This window comes from Panthera leo, chromosome B1, assembly GCF_018350215.1.
Source record: "Panthera leo isolate Ple1 chromosome B1, P.leo_Ple1_pat1.1, whole genome shotgun sequence".
Taxonomy (NCBI): Eukaryota; Metazoa; Chordata; class Mammalia; order Carnivora; family Felidae; genus Panthera; species Panthera leo.
Window position 1 is genome coordinate 186,218,898 of NC_056682.1, and position 18,250 is coordinate 186,237,147.

Sequence of the window (18,250 nt, forward strand, 5' to 3'; positions counted from 1 at the left end):
ATTCAGGGAGCAGTTAACCAGCAATGGGAAACTGAGATGGGGTTAGTGATCTGTAAGGAGGACGGTATCAGGAAGAGGGGATAGCTTACCCAGAGGTCAAAAGGGAAGAGAGTGAATGCATAATACAAGAAAACAAGATGAAGGGTTTATATTGAATGTAGTATAGAATGTGAGAGGCAGGGGGCGTGCTGGTAAGAAATAACATCAGAATGTAAGCAACGGTCATTTAATCTGGGACCGCAGGAGAAAACCATGAAAAACTTGTGTCTGAAAGAGAGGATGTTAGATGGTTTTAAGTAGTAAATATATATGTTTAGACTTGCACTTTAGTAAGAGGACTCTAATTGCATGGAAGAAAATGGATTGGATGTAAACCAGATTGGAAACAGGAAGTAAATTAGGGGACTGTTAAAACAATCCAGGTGGGAGATGGTGGTAATCTTTACAGGAATATGGGCAGTACGTAAAGGGAGAAACGGTAGATGTTAGAGGTTCATGGCTTTTGACTTTTTGTTTGTTCATTTGTTTGGAAGATGAATTGATATAAATACATAGTTGATTGGATCTGGGGATTAAGGAAGAGTCAGAATGCAGCAAAAACAACTAAAGCCTGCAATGAATATATTTGAGGCATCCGTAGTTTTTCAGGAGGAGAGACAGTTCCAAAATTCTCCATTTCTTCTTATTAAAAAGAAAGACAGAAACACAGAAATCAAGGAACTAAGGAAGGAAGCTACAAAGAAACAAAGAGCATGTGGAAATTGGGACTGAAGACAAGGCTAAGGCTAAAAGACCAGGAGGAAATCAGCTGCTGGAAGATGAGTGATTTTGATCCCCTGAGGAATCAGCGATAGCAGTAATGCCATCAGGAGATTTTAAGAAGTTGGGAAGAGGGACTTCAGCTCCTAGTGCTGAGCCTAGGTCCTCAGAAAGGGCTGAAATGCTCCCAGATTTCTGAATTTCATTGGCTCTTTAGCCCCAATACTTTCCAGCTTTTAATTTACGCTCATAGGTCTGTCACTGATTACGTTCAAACCACAAACACATAACTCAACAAAAGAAAGCAATCCCTTATGTCTGAGCATCAGCAGAAAGACAAAAACAAGAAATTAAACTAAAAATCCCTGCAGCTGTTGGAAATTTCAGGCACTGAATATAGAAGTGCATGCACTTCAGACATAATGAGCTACACACTTCAGTCTTAAATTTCTCAATTAAAAGTTTATTAGAAATGAACAGATATATTTTTTTAATTTTTAAAACATTTATTTATTTTTGAGAGAGAGAAAGAGAGAGAGAGACAGAGTGTGAGTAGGAGAGGGACAGAGGGAGAGGGAAACACAGAATCTGAAGCAGGCTCCAGGCTCTGAGCTGTCAGCACAGAGCCTGACATGGGTGGGGCTTGAACTCACAAATCCTGAGAAGATCATGACTGGAGCCAAAGTCGGATGCTTAATCTACTGAGCCACCCAGCCGTCCCTGGATACATGTATTTTTAACTACATAACTTCTAAAACTAAACATATAGTGGTTGAAATAAAAACTTCAATTGACTAAATTAAAAAGAATGATTAGAGTTGAAGAGAGAATTAGTGAACTAGAATATATATCCAAAAATAGTTGATAGGAACCAGAGGGGCCAAAAAGAAAAAAAAAAAAAAAGTCAGAAGTATGAATGAGAGGCTACAAGATATAAAGGATAATACAAGTAGTTTTAGCATGTATGTAAGTCAGTTCCAGAAGAGGAGAATAGAAGAGAGACAATATTTAAAGTCATAATAGTTTTTTCAGGATTGATGAAAATATAGATCCACAAATCCAGGAAACATCCTGCTCCTCAAACAAGATAAACATAAAATTGAAACTGAAACAAATTGCAGTAAAATTACAGAAGAATAAAGACAATGAAAAACCTTTAAAAACGGTCTAAGAGACATTGTAAGTGTTCAACAATGTTAGCTATTTTGGGTGATGGACTTATATAACTTTATCAGACTGCTTCCCTGGACTTTGACAACTCTAACAGCTCATGAACAGTGCACAACTCTCAATCCAAATTAGAGGTTTATAAGTGGACTTTTCTTGACTTGGCATAATCTCTTGAGTACTTCTCTGAACTAGGCATGGAGTTCCTTGTTTCTGCATCTGTCTCATTCAGTTCTCTTGACAATTGTTTAAGGGTGATATTGTTCCCTTGAACCAGGGGGATTCTGGGATGTAAGGAGGTTTTGTGATTTGTTCAACATCACACAGCTAAGAAATGACATAGCAGGGACCCAAATCCTGGACTTCTGATTCCAGATCCATTGTCCATCGTGGTGATCCATCTTTTATTCTTTATTCTAGTGACTCCTACATTAAATTATCTTCAACTTAAAAAGTAGAATATAATTCTTTTATAACCATAAAATAAAAATAATTTAAATAATTAAAATGCAGCCAAAGAGAAAGAACAGATGACTGACAAATGAATAATTAGAACATCATTGGAAGCCAGAAGGTAGTTGTAAGATATCTTTAAAGTGTCAAGGTAGGGGTGCCTGGGTGGCTCTGTTGGTTGAGCATCCGACTTTGGCTCAGGTCATGATCTCGCGGTCTGGGAGTTCGAGCCCCGCCTTGGGCTCTGTGCTGACAGCTCAGAGCCTGGAAGCTGCTTCAGAGTCTGTGTCTCCCTCTCTCTCTCTGCCCCTCCCCTGCTTATGCTCTGTCTCCCGCTGTCAAAAATAAATAAACATTAAAAAAAAATTTTAAGTGGCAAGGTAAACTGTTAATTTAGAATGGTATAGCCAGCAAAATTTATCTTTCAAGAAGAGTGTAAAATAACCATGTGCCGATGAATAAAACAGAGAAGTCAACACAAGAAACTGGATTAAATAAAATTTTAAAGAATATATTGAAGGAGGAGGGAAAGTGAAACTAAAACATGACATGCACAAATTATGCAAGTTAGGAGAATGATCAATTTATTGGGTCCCATGGCTGTTAAATTGTTATGAAGGAAATTAAGACATTATTTTAGTTTGGACTTTCTAAAAATAAATTTGAATGATAAAAGATAAAGTCTTATAAAAAAAGAAAATATGAACTCAAATTTTAAAATAGTAAGAAAGATGGTAAAAGAAAAACAAAAATTAAGAAGAGTAGAAACAGACATAATATATCATAATCACAAAGATACATGTATTATACTTATCATGAAACAGAGATTTTAATTTGAACTATATTGTGTTTATAGAGACAAGGCGTAAAATAAAAGACATGGGAAGGCTTAAAGTAAAATGATGGAAAAGATATGCAAAACAAATACCAAAAGCAAGCTGACATAATATTTTAATAGGAGAAAAATATATCTTAAAATATAATATAATATATCTTAAAATATATCTTAAAATAAAAATATATCCTTAAAATACTTTTAGGAATGTAAATTGTTATCACATAATGATAAGAGGCTCAATATATCAGGATCTCTAATAATGATATATTCATATGCTCCAAATAAAACTATCTCAGAGTAAATATAATGCTGATAAAGTTACTGATAAAAGTTAATAAATCCTTCATCCTTGTGGCAAATTTAACATTTCTCAATTTTTGACAAATTAATCTGAGAAAGGTAATAAATAAAAATGTAGAAAATTTGAACAAAATTATTAATCTAGAGATAATAAGCTTCTATGGAGTCCTGCACCCAAGAATAAGAGGATATGAACTCTTTACAAACATATAAAGCATTTATAAAAATTATATACAGGATAATAATATAGGATTTAACAAATTTCAAACTATGGTCAATATAAGGCCACTAAATGAAAAAAATATATTAGACACACACACACACACACCCATAAATAATTCATGTATTATTCTGATACTGTTATGACTAAATGACAAAACTATTAAAACTTATTTAGAGGGGTGCCTGGATGGCTCAGTTGGTTAAGTGTCCAACTTCAGCTCAGGTTGTGATCTCATGGTTCGTGAGTTCAAACCCTACATTGGGCTCTGGGCTGACAGCATGGAGCCTGGAGCCTGCCTCAGATTCTTATCTCCCTGTCTCTCTCTGTTCCTCCCCCACTTGCCCTCCATCCCTCTCTCAAAAATACATAAACATTTTTTAAAATTTACAAAAAAACTTATTTAGAAGGCAATTTACTTGTTCTCATATTAAAAAAAGAAGAGCTGAATATTAATGAGTTAAGTGTGAAACTAAAGAATATGGAATAGAAACTTTGACAAAAAAAGAAAGGACACAATAAACTTAAGAACAGAATCAATAAATGCAAAACAATTATAAAATTATTTTGAAACACATAAAAGTTGGTTCTTTGAAGACAAATAAATCTCTGGGAGGATTCATCAAAAGAAAAAGGAGAAAAAATAAACGGTATTAGAAATTGAAAGGGTGACATAACTACAAATGCACAGATATGAAAACGATGTCAAATAAGAGGATTAGTGTTGGGAATTAACTTCTTATTGGGTCACTATGTCACCTAATATACAAAGAGAAGGGGGCTAGGGAAAATATATTAAGATTTGGCATTCGGGGACTTCATGGCCAATCAAATGGTTGTGCCAAATAGCCAGCTGTCATACAGGCTAATAGAAAGATCTAAAGGTAGAGGTAATCAGCAATAGATAAAATATATTAAATATTTTTTTTACATAAACAAGTCTCCTAAGCAATGTATACCTGTTTTATCATACAGTGTATAAAGAAAATAATTCATATCGTTATTTTACAAAGAACTGATCCGAAGCTTAGACAAGTGAAGTGATTTCTCCATCGCATGTGTAGTAACTAGCAGAGTATGAATACAAACCTTGAACATAGGTCTACAATCTCTAGAATTCATGTTCTTAAACATCGCCCTGTATTTCCTCCTCTGAGTTGGAGATTGAGAGGGTGGGACCCATCGTGTTATAGATGGAAATTGATGCCCTGGACGCAGAAAATATTAGCTGGGGGATTTTTTAAAATAAGAAGGTAAAAGGGCTTAGGGCAGAATTCTGAAGATTGCCAATAATTAAAGGGTAGACCAAGGAGAAAGAGAAGCTCACAAAAGAGACGAAAATGAAACGGTCAGAGAAGTATAAGGCAAACAAGGAGAGTGCAGTAAGAGATAAGTCATAAGAAGAGGGCATTTCAAGAAAGAAGGAGCAGTCAATAGTGTCAAACTCTGCCAAGTGTTCAGGTAGATAAGGCCTGGAAATTATTTATTGGATTTAACTACAAGGCCATCATTGCTGACATTGACAAGAGCAGGTTCAGCAGAGTGGGGGAAGTTGAATCCAGATTTCAGAAGGTTGTGGAGTGAAAAGGAGAAACAGATGTGGAGACAAAATTCAGACTTTTCTGTTATGTTTGGCTGTGAATGCGAAGAGAAAAATATGCTGGTTACTGAAGGAGAACGTGAAGATGATATTTTTTTCTAAAGAGTGTGTGTAGATTCTGATTAGAAGAAGTGAATATGGTCATAGAAATTAAGTATATAGGAATGAGGGGATAGTTTATCAACCACTGTTATTGTCCTTATTCTTCCAACATCTATAAATATTAACTTTTTCGATTCTCACCACCACTCTGCAATAAGAATATTTCTATCCCCCATTTTACAGGTAAAAAAGAGTATGAAGATATTAGGTCAAATGCTTATTGGTCATTCAGGCAATTAGTGAGGAGCCATAGTCAAATCCAAGCTGCAACTGTTCCCTTAGACAAATTATCTATGGATAAGTTTCAAAGCAAAACCTTTGAAAAGGAGCAAGAGGGACTCTGGAAACAAGTTGAGAGGCGAGCCTTGGATAGGAAGAAGGACACTTCTTACATTGCAATAGAAGGAAAGAGGCAATCTTGTACAGAAGCATATTATTGAGGTTGTGGTAGTTCAGGAGTTTCCATATAAAGGATTCTGTTCTTACTGTCAAGTTGTCATTTAAGGACATCCATGAAAGATGAGTGAGGTGATGGGGTTAGGGATTTGAAAAAAAAATGGAGATGGTTTATCACAGTGCCAAAGAGAAAAGGGGGAAAAAAGAGCTTATTGTGGACACAGTAAGACCACAGAGCAGCTATGTATATTGGTGACTACAAATTAGTGATGATACCAGCGTGCAAGATTGTGTGTGTTCCCTCTAGCAGTGTTTAAAAAGCTCAGGGCATTAGTTTTCAATGGGGGTTAAACTTTGCCAGGTGGGAACAACAAAAGGGACCCAGAAGAGGGAGTTACTGACAAATGAGCAAATTTAAATGATGACAGTTGGAATCCAAGCTGGATAAGAAAGACAGTGAAGAGAGAAATGGAAGTAGAGACAGAAGAACCCTAGGGCAGTGGTTCTTTAACCTGCCTGCACCGTACTTAGGCTGCTTAATCCCAAAGTTCAGAGATTCTGAAACAATTGATCTTTGATGGGACAAAAGGCATCCACACTTTCTTAATGCTCCCAGGGTGATTTGAATGTACAGCCAGTTACAGTCACAGACTTGGGTGCTCCAACTAGGTAGAAGAAGAGATCTAAAAAGAGTTGTGCTCAGGAGCTGAAAGAATGGGAGGTCAAGGAGAGAGAGGGTGAAGGCGCTGAGTTATTTATTTCAGAGAGAAGGTTTTCCCTGAAGAGGAGGAAGTCCAAGTAATAGCCATGTTGTGGCTTTTGGCCAATATTGGATGCATTCTCTCTGTCGCGTAAAAGTCACCCTGGACCACAGTAGGATTTCATATGGAAAGGCATTGTGAACTAAGGGCCAAAGTCTGTAGTTGAATAAGAGGATTAACCCAGATGTTTGTGGATGATAACCAGGAAGAGGAGTATAGAATGATTTAGCCAGATGGCATGTGTTTTGAAGTAGCAGGTTTAGGTTTTATTTTGTTTCGTTTTTTTCTTTATGGAGATGAACACATAGAGGTCATACGAAGCGTGTTGGAGTGAGTTGGATACTGAATTCATACCTTGAGATCTTCTGCAGGAGTGTTTTACAGCACCTGCCACTTACGAAAATGGAACCCTTTAGGAAGGACCACGTTGTAATTAAGATCAGGTGCAAAGAATAAAAGAGCAGGCAAAAAGGTTGATGCTGTAACACAGCTTTCTAATGAGATAGAGGATTAATAGGAAAAGAAAGCAAATGAAGTGGAATCAACTAGAATTACGTAGAATTTAAGAAATTGAAAGGATGAGATTCTCTTGGAAATGTAAATAAACAGATTTAAATATTGAGCGTGGTGCAGTCACAATTGAAATCACAAAACAAAAATGTACCTTACCACTAAATTATTCCCATAATACTTTAAAAATTTTTTTCGTGTTTATTTATTTTTGAGAGAGCAAGAGACAGAGCATGAGCGGGGGAGGGGCAGAGAGAGAGGGAGACACTGAATTCGAAGCAGACTCCAGGCTCTGAGGTGTCAGCACAGAGCCCGATGTGGGGCTCAAACCCACAAACCGTGAGATCATGACCTGAGCTGAGGTCGGACGCTCAACCAACTGAGCCCCCCAGGCACCCCTCTAATCATTCTAAAAGCATTTCAATCTGTTGGTAATTGTTTTTCACTTGATTCTATTCATTTGTCTAGGGATATAATATCATTAATACATAATTATTTTTTTTCTTCTTTGCCAATATCTGTGCATCCATTTCTCTTTATGTTGTTTTGCTATTTAATAAAATGCTTCTTTATTGTATAAAAAGTAGTCTCTATTCAAAATGTTCATAAGTGAACATTTAATTTTTATCAAGTGTGTTTTGAGCAACTTTCAAAATATTTTTGAACAACTGATTATACATGCATATGATATATTAATACAAGCAATGTAATATTATATGAACAATGTAATAGAAGCAATACAATGTAAGCGGTGTAAGATAAGCCCTTGAATTTTTTAGACCCAGTCCATTTCATCATCTTATATTACATCTTTAACATTATATGAGGCCAAAATTGATGGTGTTTCCCTGAAGATTTTCACACCTGTAATCCTAAACAAGGTTGCAGCATGGTATTTTGAGGGTTTTGGGATCAATCTTTTCTCCACTTCATAAACTATTTTCTATGTTCTGAATCAGTCTAAATAGCATAAGAATGATCCTGACATATCTTTCCCACAAATTCATCTGTATCATACTTCCCTGGCCACATTTTGTGGAGATATGTTTGGTTTGTCTTTTTAAACTGTACACTTGTTAGATGTCTTCATGTGATTTTCCTGTCTTAAGTTAGTTTTGATAATTAATGTATTTTTACATTCTATGACAATGTTTCCAATTTTTTTTTAACGTTTATTTATTTTTGAGACAGAGAGGGACAGAGCATGAACAGGGGAGGGTCAGAGGGAGAGGGAGACACAGAATCTGAAACAGGCTGTAGGCTCTGAGCAGTCAGCACAGAGCCCGACGCGGGGCTCGAACTCACTGGCCGTGAGATCATGACCCGAGCCGAAGTCGGATGCTTAACCAACCAAGCCACCCAGGCGCCCCCAATGTTTCCAATTTTTAATTCATAGTGATTTTACATTAAAAATAATACTGCCTATAATTTTAGTCTAATCCTCTTTTATTCATAATGTTTCATAGTTGTGATTTCTTCCAAGTTTATTTCCTCTCTTTCAATTGACATTGCCAAGTTTGACTATTTTTTTAATCATCTTTATATTTATGTTTCCATTCTGCTACCTTTTGGGTTTCTAATTCATGCGTTTCTGTTTGTATTTCTTATTTTTAATTCCTTTATCCTGCTTTACTCATTTAATGTTTGTTTTAGTTTGTTGTGAATACTTGAGTTGCATGTTGAATTCTTTCACACCTAGTATTTCTTGCATAAAATATGTGCATTTAGAGTCATAAATTCTCATCTAGGTGGAGATTTGGCTGTATTCCATTAATGTAACATGTGGTACTCTAACATTTATTCTATATAAATGCTATGACAAATTTAATTCTTGCTTTGACCTCAAAGTTCCTTATGATATTTTTGTTTATTTTCCAAGCATTTTTTATAAAGATAAACTTTTCTTAATAATACCTAGTTTCATTGTATTATTTTCAGGTAATATGACCCATTAACTAACTTCTGAAATTTGTTGAATTGTCTTTTCTTAATTTTTGTTCAGTTTATAAAAGATCTGTGGTGCTTAACAAGGTATATTTTCTCTTTGTAGGTTAGAATGTGTGGTATGTAATTCTATCATATGACATAAAAATACTATCATATTAGGGGTGCCTGGGTGGCTCAGTCGGTTGAGCATCCGGCTTCGGCTCAGGTCATGATCTCACAGTTTGTGAGTTCGAGCCCCACATCAGACCCTGTGCTGACAGCTCAGAGCCTGGAGCCTGTTTCAGATTCTGGGTCTCCTTCTCTCTCTGCTCTTCCCCTGCTCATGCTCTGTCTCTCTTTCTCTCTCTGTCTCAAAAATAAACATTAAAAAAAATTTTAAAAATTCTATTGTATTATATAATAAAATAATAACTCCATCATATGATAAAATAATATATAGTAATATATAAAGAATTATATAACTATAATATCAATTAATATATAACAGAATAATACGTAGTATATACAGTATATAGTATAAAATCATGACTTTCATATCCAGATAAACTTTTGCTAGCAAGATCTGTCAAAGACACAGGTAAGTACGTTAACTCACATTCATGTATTTTAACCTCTCATACAAATGTTGAGACAACTTTATTAAGTATCAGATATTTATATTATTGTGAATTTGTATTACAGTAATTCATCATTTCTGTAAAGAGCTATTTTGGTTTGTAAAATGCTTTTTTGCCTTGAACTTTATTTGACTATTAATTGTGTGAACTCTGTTTACTTGATATTTACACTTACCTGACAATATGTTTGCTCATTCTTTGTTTTTAATCATTTAACTTCACCTATATTTAAGCATTTTATTTTAAATTCAAATCATGGGGCAGGCCTTGCAATTGTCATGCCCCACACAGTGCCAAGACTCCAAGCCTTTTCCCTGAAAAGCCTACTTGGTCTATTATGTCATCTTTTGAGATTCTTCCAGAAGGTGAGCTTTCCTTACAAGATTCTATTTTGTCTACTCCATCTCCAACTGTATTCTCTCTACTTCAGTAACATTTTTCTCAAATAATATATATTATTGCATTCACATTTTTGTAATGTTATTTATTTATTTTGAGAGAGAGAGAGAGAGAGAGAGACAAAGCATGGGTCGGGGCGGGGGGGTGCAGGCAGAAAGAGAGAGAGAGAATCCCAAGCAGACCCTGTGCCGTCAGCACAGAGCCCGACCTGGGGATCAATCCCATGACCCATGAGATCATGACCTGAGTCAAAATCAGGAGTCAGATGTTTAACTGACTGAGCCATTCAGGTGCCCTGCATTCACATTGTTATATATGCCTTCCCATAGTAGCTCTGTTTTCCTTGAAGACAGGAACTGTAAGTTGTTGTTGTTGTTGTTGTGTGTGTGTGTGTGTGTGTGTGTGTGTGTGTGTGTTTTATCTGAAGTACCCAATAACAGATGCTGATAAATGCTTATCAAATAAATGGAGGTATAAATGAGTAGATGGAAGTGCCTATAAGCAACATCAGGAAATGATGAATTTTTTGCCCTCGGAGGAGGTATTCCAATAATGATTAACTTGATTCTATATATTAAAAATGAGAAAGAGGAACACATATAGAAATATTTTATTTATATATGTGGTTTTAATTTTTATATATGCTATTTATATATACTTACATGTAATATAGAATACATAGCATATGTATGTATATACATGCAAATAAGGAGAGAGACTATATATAGTTATGTATGTATTCTGAGGTGTTTTCCAACCCAAAGAACTTTAAGTGAAGGAGAAATATTTGTATAGTGAAGTTTTCTTTTATGTCTTAGAGAACAAAATTATCAGGAAATCTCTTTTTGTTTCCTATAATATTCCCCTTAATCCTCTTATTCCTATTTTCTAGATAAACAGATTTTTTTTTCTTAAATGTCAAGTCATAAAAATGTTCTGCTTTATTATTTTCTAAGCCATTTATGAAACTAGGGCACTTCAATTACATGGGAGACAAAAAAAATATCCTTATTGGCAACTCATTAAATTTAACTTATTATGCTAAGATGTACTTCCTAAACAAGTTCCTATAGTTTATAGTCACCTATTCAGATCTTCAAATAAAGTAAATGAAAAATGCCGACCAAGTTCTATAAACATCAAATCGGAACGGAACATTTTAATAACCAATGGATACTGATTTTATATTGTGTAACTGTACTACACTTTAAATTAAAAATACTGCTGAATGTTCTCTGAGATGCCCATGGCTATGCTTTCCTTTAACAGGAATTTCCCTTAACAGGAATTTCCCTTAACAGGAAAGTTTTACATTTTAAAATCAATGGGGTTATGTGGAGTATTTAAGGAAAAAAGAAAATCACCCCAAGATTATGCTTTTCATACTATTTTGCAAATCACTTCGTAGTTGAATAGGAATTTAATCATCCAATATTTTTGCATACCCTGCAAATGTATCCTTTTTACATTATGAATTATCACATATTATGCACTTTTAGGCTATTTTTGTGTTAACCAACTGCTTTGGAGTTTTCTTCCATCGACTTCGTTCAGCATACTTGGGAAGACATAAATAGAGCAGACAGCTCTTTGTTTGCCTCTCATTTGCTGGTAACTATAATCTAATGGATTTCCACTAACTTTTCTTGTTTCTCATGTTGACCCAGGTATGCATTGTCTGGCACAGGTGATGGATAACGTACTCTATTTAAAACCTTGGAGCAAAAGATGCTAGGATGCTACAAATCATAGACCTTGTGATGCTATGGAAACAACCCTTCTGTGCCCTAGCCCTCGTGCTTCACCAACTGTGTGAACTTACGTCGTCTCCTTAATCCTGAGTCTCCGCTTCTTACACAGATATAATGGGAAGTCTGTACCAGAGAAATTAGAACCTTAATGAATACAAGGAGAAATCTAATGATAGGCAGGTGGAAGTATTCTTGGCAGAGTGGAGGACAGAAGCAAGCACTGCGAGGTAGAAATTTACCGGGGATATTAATCAACAAGCTGAGCAATGGAAAATAAGGTAGAACGTGTTACTTTGGGCCAAATTATAAAAATGTGAAATGTCACATAAGTTTTCTAACCTGGCTTATTTATATATTGATGTTAGTCTGATCTTTTTTCACACTTTGGTTCCGTTTGCCTCTCACTTTCACCTATATATTGTTTGACTTTTTCTTACTCATTTTCACTTTCTTTGGCTATATCCTGTTTTTGTGGATCTTGTGTCTGTTTTCTTTCCTGCTTTCTCTGTATTCCATCTCCAAAGCTCTGATGCCTACCTTTCCTTGTATATAGAAGAATTATAAAAAGTATCATGCCATACTTAATGTCCAAAATATGTTGTTACTGGATTTTAAAGTATTCTGCCAACAAAATTCCATGGATTTATCTAGTACTTCTATGTAATGGACAAGTAAATAAATATACAGCTTACTGTGTTGGCTTTGCTGAAGGCAAATCTATCAAATGAGAATGTCTGGAGAGAGTAATAATGTTTTTATTCGTCAATAAACTCACCAATCCATTTATTCATTAAATTGATATTTATTGAGCCCTTTCTGTGTGACAGTCAATGTGCTAGAGGGTTGAGACATAGTCCCTATTTCTCTAGAGGCTTAAGATCTAGTATGTAAAACAGACAGTGGACAAGTAAACACAAACTTAAACATATAATTATAAATTGTGATATGCTATATCGATGCTATGTGCTTTATATATTTTATAAACAGCTATGATAGACTACCAGAAATGGACATAATTTATATTAGATAGTCAGCACAAGGCTTGCTGAAGAGTATGCTCTTAATTATAGGCCATGGCTTTAACTTCAAGACAAGTAGTTCTTTGGAAAATAGATCTCATTTTGGCAACTCTAATGACTATTATCTTTGATGTCAACCACTAATTTAAAAAAAATGAGTGATTCTTGGACTTTTCATGTCATTAATGGGTTTGATTCAGTTCAACTTGTTGTGGAAGTGTATCAGGATACATTTTAGTATGGAGTTCTGAACTTGAAATAGGAAAATACATCTATTTCTTGCTTTAATTTAAGTAAAAATTTTGACTCAAGACCCCGAATTTTTCCTAAGGATGGATAACTTGCCATACCTTTCTATTTAGTCTTACAATTCGTATTTGAATGCCAAAAATACTTTATGAGAACAATTGAACAAGGATTTGAGCTTCTATGTGCTCCCAATGTATTTATATTATTTCTGTTTTTACCACAGTTCTGCAAAGTAGGTGAACACACCATTTTGTAGATGAGAAAACTGAGTCTAGACATTTTAGTGACCCTCCTAAGATCAACAATACAACAAATAGTAATGCCAAAGTTAAAATAGTTAGCCAACTAAATTCTTAGCCTATACTGTTGGTACTCTGTCTGATTTCTAAGTACTGCAAATTTTTGTGTGAACTCCAGAAATGACTATTGTAGGTTGAATTCTATTCCCCCCAAAATATGTATCGAAATCCCGACTCCTAGGACCTCCAAATGTGACCCTATTTGCAAATAGGGTCATTCGAGATGTAATTTGTCAACGTGAGAATATACTGGAGTAAAGTGGGCTGGTGTTCTTATTAGAAGACCACGTGAAGACACAGACGCATGAGGAGAGGACATCGTGGAACAACACGATAGACATTGAAGTGTCACAGCCACATGCCAAGGGTTGCCAGCAAGTCACCCGAAGCAAGAAGAAGCCAGAAAACATTCTTCCCTACACGTTTCTGAGGGAGCATGGCCCTTACCTCTGACGTAGCTGATGTTTTGGTACAAAGTGAACTAAGAAGAGAGGAAAACCAAGTAATCATATTTCAGGTCCTTTCAGCATGGCTGAAATCCTGGAGAAATATCTTCAAGTCAAATGCTTCTGGGGAGACTACCGATTTATGGTCCAAGTTCACCTTTATATGTCTAGTCTGAGAACATGGCAGCCCCTGCTTCAACCCTGCCAGACATGTCTCTGCAATAGACATCTCTGAAGTTATCCTCGTTGGGAATGACAGATGCAGGACGCACCTTCTTTCTAGTCTAAGGCAGAACCCTAGGTCCTTGCTTGTGAACGTGATCACACTGGGTTCAAGCTAATTTGCTTTTTGTAAACAATACATTATTTTGGGGGATTGGTATAGCAAATTCTCTGTTCAAAAGTCATTTTCTCAAAAAGCCCTTTCCTGACCACCTGTCTCATTCTCAGCTACTGTCAGTTCTTATTTTACGCCTCATTTAACATTCTATTTCCTTCCCTTTCTTTCCCTCACCTTTCTCTTTCTCTCTCTCTTCTCTTCCCTTCCTTCCTTTATTTCTTTGTTTCTTTATTTTCTTTCCCTTGTTTTCACTAACTTTATCTGATTCAGAACTGAATTCCTAGCACCTTGAAGAGTGATTGGGTCCATGAGACTTTGCTCAAGAAATATGGGTTAAATATGAAAATAGTTGTAAATGTGCATATATTTGGAGGAAGCTATAAAACACAATTATGTTCTATGTAAATTATAAACTTCCAGTAACATTGCTTTATAGGGGTTTGGATCAATAAGACTAAGAAGAAATCCAAATAATCAAAGAGTTATGGGTTTATATCAGCCATAACATATTCACAGCGAAGGTGATTTGTGTAACACTTTATGAGCAACATACATGAAGTGAAAATTTGATAAGCCAATGGTAAGAATCTAATAAAATAATGTTATTCTCTTTGAAAAAGAAATGTCTTCAAACCTGTGAATAGGTACAATGTTTAAGCGAAATGCGAAAAGTGGGTACCCTTGAAAGAGGACAGTATGTTTCAATATGGTTCTTACCTTGGGCTTCTATATATGTAAAAGTATTATTCTGAGAAGGTTTCAAAATGCTGCCCAAATGGCACAAAACAGGTTAAAACCCCTCACCTATCATGACCTGTGCTGATAGTGATGGGCGGTCCCAATGACTTACAGCTATGACTCTAGTTAACACATAAAACTGAAGTCAAGTACTGCAAACTGTTTTGATAATTTTAAGTGAAAGATGTAAAGCAAATGGATAATATGCTATTATTGTCAGTTTGAAGGGTATGCTTTTGGAAATTACAGCATTTTTCCCAAGTAGTCCTGGCTGAGATGGAGGTCCTCTCTGTCCTCTTGTGTCAAGTTAGACTTGATAGATATTTCCAACTGTTCATTAAATAATATCTAAATCATAAAGCAATAACCATCATATGACTCTCACATAACTATCTGTTTCTAGAAGAATTATAGCACTGATGGCTTTTAATGGCCATTTACAATGCCAGAATACTCTTAGGTGATCTCCAGTGGAATCAGTCCAAATTGGTTACCCAGTGGAATTGATCTTTAGTTAAAGGTCAAATACAATTTTACCTTCAAAATTGAGAAGACTTGGATGTGAAGGTTGCCTCTTAATAATAATCTTTAGTGTAAAATTCACTCTATATTCATTTTTTTAAATCTTTAGATTGAAGAAGAGGAATAATACCATTCTTTTCCCACCCCCAGGATTCAAAAAGGATTGTCAGATTGACACGAGGACTATCATATGGAAATTCAAATGATGACTTTCATTCCATACAAAGCTCTTTGAAGAAAGCATCTATGGAATTATAGCAAATAAGACTTACTAACACTTCACTAAAGATTTAAGTTTACTCACCTAATCAAACACAATTGCTTAATAGACATAGACACCCCCACTAGGGCTTGACTTTTTAAAATTTGCATTGCAGAGTTAAAGAATGCATTTTCCCCCACCCTGCAGAATAAGAGAGTAAAAGAGCTGGCTAAGCTGATTGAGCATGTGTCCACTTGTTTTCTCTAAATCAATCTGTTAAATAACTTACTGCTGTGGAATGATAGAAACTAGAAGTCCCTCCACACAGAAAAAAAAAAAAAAAAGTGAGGAATGAATCTCAAGCAGTCATTTTGATTTTAATATGTCCATTACTGAGATCCTAATCTTCCCACCATCCTCCCTATAACTTACTTTCCTCTCAGTTTTTCCACATCTTTAAATGGCAAATTTGTCTCTGGTTATTTCTTTTTCATACATCCCAACTCACAGCAGTTCTTCCTGCTTCAAACCTTGACATCGAGAACCTCTTCTCAACACTGCAACTTGAATAATCCTATTAAAATAAAAAATGGGGCACCTGGGTGGCTCAGGCGGGTAAGTGTCAGACTACGGCTCAGGTCATGATCTCGCAGTTCGTGGGTGCGAGCCCCGAGTCGGGCTTCGTGCTGACAGCTCAGAGCCTGGAGGCTGCTTTGGATTCTGTGTCTCCCTCTCTCTCTGCCCCACCCCCACTCATGCTCTGTCTCTCTAAAAAATAAATAAAACATTAAAAAAATTAAAGTGAAAAGTAAAGGTAGATCTTGCCACTCTTCCACCCAAACCCTGCAGCAACTCTCACTGGGCACTGAGTGTGAGCCCAGTCCTTATCATGGCTTATGAGGCTTGTGATAGCCTGTAGCCTGTTATCCTCTGATGTCCAGTCTTAATACCCTGTCCCTTACTGATACCCTTCAGCCCTACCACCTTCTTGGGGTTCCTTAAGCCTTGGGGCATGTGTCTACTCTAAGGACTTTGTTTTAGCTCTTCTCTCTGCCCAGAGAACTCTTTCCTCAAGTATCTGCTTAACCGATTCCTGCTCCTCTCTCAACTGTTTCCTGAAATGTCATCTACTCAAGGAGGCATGTCCTGACCACTTATTACCCTAATTCACCACCGTTTCCTTTCTTCACCCAAGCACTTTTTTCTGACAGTACTTAACAGTAGGTAATGTACTATATGTTTTATTTATTTGTTTGGCTTACTGTTTACTGCCTACGTATCATTATTATGTTTCAATTTCTGAGAGTGGAAATCTTTGTTTTGTTTGCTGTGCTATCCCAGAAACCTAGCATAATGCTTAGTCCATAGTAAGCCCTCAATAAATATGTGTGAAATGAATGAATCCATTAGAAAATCATGTTGGCTTTAGTTTCAAAATATGTTTTAAATCTAACTATTTCATACTTCGTTATCAAAAAATCCATTGCCACTAACTGAGTTTGGGGCATTGTTTTGTTATCATTCTCCTGGATTGTTGCTACTGAGTTCTTAAACAAGTTTTTTTAAAGATTTTTTTAAGTGAAGAAAAAAAAAAGACACCCAACATGGGGCTCGAACTCACAACCCTGAGATCAAGAGTCACATGTTCTACTGATTGAGCCAGCCAGGTGCCTCTTAAGTAACTTTTATTTATAACTTTGCTTGCCCTCCTTTATTCTAAAATACACACCCATGCACATAGATAGGCTGTAAAACAGCCAGATGCAACAACAAATGTAAAATGTAAGTCAAATTGTGTCACAGCTTTAAACTTTCTAATATCCTTTTTTTCACACTGAGTAAAATCAAAAGTCTCTACAGTGGCCCTTGGGATCCTGCTGGATCTGTCTTCATTTTCTCTCCTCTCCTCCCTGACGTATCCTATTCTATCATACTGGCCTCCTCATGGCTCCTTGAAAATACCAGGCCCATGTGTGATTGGGCCATTTGTGTTTGCTCTTCTCTCTGCCTGGTATGTTCATGACCAGAAACCTTCATGGCTAGCTCCCTCACTTCTTTCATTTGTGCACTTAAATGTAATCTTCTCAGTGGAAGCTTCCCTGGGCATCCTGTTTTCAATTTCAACCTCCTTCAACATTGCTGTCCCCCTCCCCTGCTTTATTTTTCTCCATAATACATATTGCTATACCTCACATAGGTTTGCACCCGTATTTTATTCATTGTAATCTCCAACTAGGATGTAAGCTTCACAAGGGCAGTGGTTTTCATCTATTTTGTTCACTGCAAAGTCCCCATGGTCTGGAACAGGGCTTGGCACATGGTAAGCACTCAATTAATAATTGTAAGGGGGGAAAAATGAAGTATGTACTCTTGGCAATTGGAAATGCTCAAAGGAAATGCATATGTATTAGTCAGTGTCTCAGCAAGAAACAAATGGCACATTCCAACTAATGTGAGCAGAATTTAATAAAAGGACTATTTACAAAGGTGAGGTCAGTGTGTAGGAAAACCACATAGGAGAGTGTTTTATCCCCCAGGCCAGAATCAATGCCATCCCTGCCAACCTCCCAAACGGAAAACTAGAGACCCTTTGATGTGGTCAACCTCCTAGGCAT

At 36.1% G+C, this 18,250-nt stretch overlaps 1 long non-coding RNA gene across 1 annotated transcript; it reads left to right on the forward strand.

Annotated features, from left to right (window-relative positions):
- The first annotated feature begins 230 nt into the window (after positions 1 to 230).
- On the forward strand, positions 231 to 15,843 carry LOC122217221. Its single transcript, XR_006201344.1, has 3 exons — positions 231 to 392; positions 11,737 to 12,098; positions 15,584 to 15,843. It is a non-coding gene; the product is annotated as an uncharacterized LOC122217221 (long non-coding RNA).
- Positions 15,844 to 18,250: the final 2,407 nt, after the last annotated feature.